This window comes from Mustela erminea, chromosome 1, assembly GCF_009829155.1.
Source record: "Mustela erminea isolate mMusErm1 chromosome 1, mMusErm1.Pri, whole genome shotgun sequence".
In the NCBI taxonomy this organism is placed as follows: domain Eukaryota; kingdom Metazoa; phylum Chordata; class Mammalia; order Carnivora; family Mustelidae; genus Mustela; species Mustela erminea.
In genome coordinates this window covers 64,288,966-64,294,965 of record NC_045614.1, presented here as the reverse complement: position 1 = coordinate 64,294,965, position 6,000 = coordinate 64,288,966, and positions in this window count along the sequence as shown.

The following is a 6,000-nucleotide window of genomic DNA, read 5'->3' as shown; positions in this document are numbered from 1 at the left end:
AGAGCTGGCCTGTGGGTCCTGAAAAATCTACCGGCCATTATTTCCTTCTGCAAACTCCCAAGGAAAATGGATGCAACCTCTTTTCAACATTGGAGATTCACTCAACAGTGTGTGAAAAGTTAGCACATTTGGGGCAGTGTGTTTAACTGCTTCATGTCTCCAAAACCACGCAGATGGCAAAGTAGCTGACAGACATTCATGTCTTTGGTTTTAAGATTAAGCCATTTCCACACAACGTTAACTTTACACTTGTTTATAAGGGGTATGTTTTGATTGAAATTCTTGCAAATAATAATTGTCATCTAACGTTCATAATGACATCAGGAAACAGGGTTAGTCAGACACTTCCAATTAACATGAACACGCTGCAGTTTTGCCAAAAGACAAGAGAGAACCACAAGGGATAATCTGGAACCCCAGAGGAGAAGCCAAAGTCAATTCTGAAGTCTCATATCAATTCATACCTTAACAGCTAAAGCTGGACCCCCCAGCTGGAAAGATCCAGCATCCTTGTAACAATCCAGCTGAGCAGCGGCTCTGTGGAGTCCATCCGCATATGTGGATATACTCCCACCCCACAGGCGATCAGGGAAGCCAGACATGGAGGCCACAGCTTGACTTGGGAATGGTTTGCAAATTGCTTGCCTTCTGTAAAAAAGGCTTTTTGGGGAAATATTTTGCCCTTCCACAGCAGTGTGCTTCACCTGTCTCTGTCCACATCAGCTCCCACTCTAGGACTCTGCGTGTCTCTCCGTCGACCTGTCTGGGTCAAGGGCTCTCAATCCCCACACCCCAGAAAACAGCGGCTGCACAAGTGTGCCCCCAACTGCTTGCTGATCACTGTGAAAGACCTACTCCTCCCACAACAGGGGATATGCATTGCTGTCCACCCGCTGCCCTGTCTGAGCCAGGCAGGACAACATAAGGAAGCGCCACTTGCTGAGAACAGGGAGAAGGCACAGCAGAAAGTCAGACAGTGTTCAGAGGAAGAATGTGAGGACTGTGCCTCCAGCTGTATTCAAGAACATAGTAAGGGCAGTAACCATTTAGCTTAAACAGAAGCATGATTCTGAGGAGCAGACCAGGGACTAGGGGGTGGTGGATGCTCCAAGGCAGCATGAGACATTGTATACAGTTGGGGGTTATGCTGGAGGGGTGGCTGGCTTGCTGGTGCCAGACTGACTTCTAGCACCCTCACCATGTGCTGCCCCAAATCCACCAGGGGGTTACAAACACAAAAAGCTGAGAACCCCACTCCACACAATTGTCTGCCACCCCCCAGGACAGTGTTTTTCAGGGGGGGAACCGGAGGGGGAGGTGAGGTCATAGGCAAGGGGAAGAGTTGCTTTAAAGTAAATGTACATTCCCAACTCTGGCCACAATCCAAAAGGGCAGAGTCTCTGGGAGTGAATCCCAAATGATGGATGGTTCTGGAAATCCCAGTCCCAGGTAAGGCAGACCACCTCTGCTGGCCCGGACCCTGAAGTCCAGCTCTATACATGTGCTTTGCTGTCCCCCAATGAGGCAGGCTCAGCCACACAGACTCTGGGTCTCTTCTGTCCAGGACAGTGAGGGCCACTGCTGGTTCACATTCCTCTCATCAATGTTCACGGTCTACTCCACTGCCATAAAACATGGTTGCCTACAAAGCATGGGAGCTGACCCTTCCCCAGCCATTGGCATACTAGCCTAAGTCTGATTTCCAGATCAGCTCTCTAGGGTTTAGCGGGAAGAACTCCACCCTGCCATGATGGTAGTTAACATCCCTGTACCTTGAGAATGTATGATGTGCTAGGTGCCATAGCGGGTGCTTTCAAGACCTGATATCATCCTCACGGCATCACTCTGAAGGAGGAATTTACGATCCCATTTCACAGATTTGAAAAATGAAGGCTGGTAAAGTTAGCACACAACTAATGAGTGGTAAACTGGCTGTCTCAACACCTCCTTTCCCAGCATAAAAAATTGGACTGTGATCCAGACCCTGGAACCCCATTTAGTTCTTGCCATCCTCCTCCTCCTGACTTTGACCCCTTTTCCAGAATCCTCCACTGTCCAGGATCTTCAAGTAGAAAACCCAGAACATGTTAGGACTGCGTCTGTCTGCAGGCCCCAGCTCCTGACGCAACACCTGGGATGTCAACCAGGGCCTGGATCAAGCTAGACTTTGTTTCTCATGAAGCCTGTTTAAAGTGCTCACCCCAGCAGAGAGTCCAGTCAGACATTTAGGTTAAATACCACCCCCCTCTGCCCCAGACCCTAAAATTTTCCCCCTCTCATGGCTGGAGTCTCAGGAAAACTGGTGGGAAACTACATTTTTCTGGGATATTGGAACCTCAGCCAGGCTTTCCTGTTTAATAATAAAGCAGTAATCCTCAAAGTGCAGCACCCAGATACCACCTGCATCAGAGTCAGCTGGAAGCTTGGGAAATGCACATTCCCGGGTGCCCCAAGACATCCCAAACCAGACTGTCAGGGTGGTTCTTTTCCTACAGGTGCTCTGTATACACCTCCTTAATTCCAACAGCATCCTCACGATAGAAACAGCTTGCCACCATTGTCTTCGAACTCTGAAACAGATCTATATATTTGATTTTTGGACATAATTCACAATGCTCATAAGACCCTCTTCAGTCACGTTAAGAGCAAAGGAGAGAAAAAGGAAACTAACACTACAGAGCTGCTATGAGACACCAGGCACCTTGTGGTCTTACTATAGTTAATCTTCCCAGTGGCTTATTAACACCTGCATTGTGAGTTAAGGACTCTGAGACTTTAGAAGGTTAAGTGACTTGTTCGAGGTCATGGAACTAGACCAAGGTCAGTGCAGATGCATACACAAGTCTCTAATCCCAGACCTAAGCTGGTCCCTCTTGCTCCACTCCAGCCTTCCCCCAATTATAACCCATGGTGTATTCAACACATCACTGGCTGTTTCGGCTTTTTTTTTTTTTTTTTTTTTTTTTTTTAAGAAAGAAGGAAAGAAAGCAGAGGAGGAGCACCTGGAGAGGGAGAGAATCCCAAGCAGACTCCACCGCCCAGTGCATAGCCCACCCCAGGGCTCCATCTCACAACCCTGAGATCATGATCGGAGCTGAAATCAAGAGTCAGACGCTTAACTGACTGTGCCACCCAGTCGCCCCTTGGCTCATTTTAATACTCAGTTATTTAGTTGGTTGTTTTGCCATAATATAAAAATTACTCATACCTTCCGCACACAAGAAGTTGTCAATCATGATTTGGCTAATAAATGAGTGAACTCCGTGTAGGCTTTCAAATCTATAACTAAATCATATATTTCTAAATGCCATGCAAAAAAAACCTGCAAAAACGTGTTTATTTTAACTCTGAAATTTGGCTGATTTCATCATTACAAATCAGGGAGGTGGCAAACTATGGAATGTGAGCCAAACCCAGCCCACAGTCGGTTTTCATATAGCCAGCAAGCTAGGAATTGTGTTTTCTTCTTATTATTTTTAAAGAATTGCTTTTTTTTTAATTTTTTATTTTTTATAAACATATATTTTTATCCCCAGGGGTACAGGTCTGTGAATCACCAGGTTTACACACTTCACAGCACTTACCAAAGCACATACCCTCCCCAATGTCCATAATCCCACCCCCTTCTCCCAAACCCCCTCCCCCCAGCAACCCTCAGTTTGTTTCATGAGATTAAGAATTGCTTTTTTAAAAAAAGACAAAGAGAAGAATAGGTGACAGAGGCCAGACACCACATATGGTCTCTAAAATATTTACTAACTAGCCCTTCACAAAAAAATAAATAAATAGAAAATTTGAGCCCCGTTGTAGATGTTAAGAAATTATTAGACTAAGATGGAGTATTCTCAGTAGGGATGATACCATGTAAAACTGATTTTTCAGGAAGTGAAAATATATTGTACTCATTTTATGTATCAGTAACAATACACATATAGGACATAAACAGATACACAGTGTACCTGTGGTTTGAAATTTCAGGGGATAGAAGCAATTAGAGAAAAATGTCTAAAGAGGCTCCTTAAGGGGCAATAATGAGAAAGAGGCTGAGAAACACTGCTTCTCTTTGTAGCAAACATTCACAAAAGAGCTGTTTTCGTGTTCTTTCAACCCACTCCAACCCTCAGCCCTCCCATACAGCTGCTCTCAGCCACAGCCATCAGTGAGCTCCATGTCCACATGTCCAGCAGATGTTTTCATCTCATGTTACTAGACCACCTGCAGACTTTTGACATCTCCTCTCTTTCCTGTCATACTCCCTTCTTCTTTTCAACAACTCCACACTTTGCTGACTTTCTTCTTACCTCCCTGGTTCACCATCTTGAGTTCCCTTTTTCAGATTCCTCTTCCTCCATTTGAATTTTGAATGTCAAAATTCCCCAGGGCCATCCAGGATCCTTCCTCTTCTTTCTCTGTGTTCTCTCTATATATTACATAATCTTTCCCTAACTTTGAAAGTCACCTGCATGCAAAGGAGTTCCTCTTCATCTCTCCCCTGAGTTCTGGATCTATGTCCAGCCACCTTCTTGACATCTCTGCATATTTATTTATTTATTTATTTATTTGCAGGGGAGAGGGACGCTGGAGGATAGCTGCATTGCATTTCTATGGTGTTAAGCTGCAGACATTTGAGGATTTTTTTTTTTTTGCTATACTTTAACTCTCACTAATACTAGTGATGAAACAGGAAATAAACCTAAGTTTGTCTGATTTCAAGACCTGTTGGGCCTTATATGTCTTCCTGATGTTCCTAGACAGGTCTGTGTAGAAATGCTCAGTATTATAACATGGCCTCTCCCATGAAGGAAGATGTCAAGGTAGACTCACTCTTTGACATCTCCACTTTGATATCTATAGGACACTACAAATGTCAGGAAATTATTTTCCCCTCTCCCTCCAACGAACCTGGTCCTAACCCAGGTTTATCAGTTATATTCCAGTGAGGAAAACAGAATCAATCTAGGTCTTTCCAGAAGAGAGAATTTAATACCAGGAATTGGCAAGACAGGCTATGGAAAACATAATGGTTAAACCACCTGCAGACTGGCCATGGCAGGAAGTCACCACCACCTGAAGGGCTGGAAGGAAAGGAGAGATGGAGGGGAGTCCAGAAGGAGCACCATCCAGGGATATTTGGGACCATGAAGGCTGACAGAAACTGGGCCATAGAAGAGACACAGCCTACCTGGGGCTAGCTGATGCAGAATGAAAGCAAATACTCCTGGCCTCATTCTTCCTCTTGCTAATTAGTCTTCTGCCACTGCTTTCATTGGCTGAACATACCAAAATCTAGCTGACAATGGGGACTGAGAAATAGGGGGTCTCACAACATAGAACATACCATGGGTAGGATGCAGAAAGGATATGAAACTAAACAGGAAGTGACCAGTCTCTCCTTTCTTAGTAATGGCACAATCTCCACTGAGTTACTAAAACCAAATTATAGAAGTCATCCTTAAAGCTATATTATTCATTATTATTTATTTATAAGTCTAATATAAATTCCTGATGGTTCTATATCAGGAATAAATCTGTCTACTTTTCTCCATCTCACCCATTCTAGTCCAAATCACCTTTATCTCTCACTGGTCAGTGACAAGACCTCCTCACTGGTCTCCCTGCTACCAATCTTGCCCTGCTTCCAACATGCACATAGTAGCCAATGTGATATTTTTTAAACTTGACACAAAATGATGTCATCTCCTGATCAAAAACTTTGAATGGAGCTTCCACTTCTTAAATGGAAATCTAAATGATTCAGACAAAATCTCCCTAAAACTCTGGGCAACATATTTTTTTTTAAGAAAAGAGAAATTATCAAACAAAAGCAACAAAAAAATAATTATTCCTAAAAATAATTTAGGTATGGCATGCAACACACAAAGAAAACCAGACACGCACGAAAACAAATCACTGTAACCAAGAACCAGAAAAGACAGAACACACAGATTCTCAAAGATTTCCTGTTATAATTATCAAACGTAGGCTTACTGGTTCAAAGAC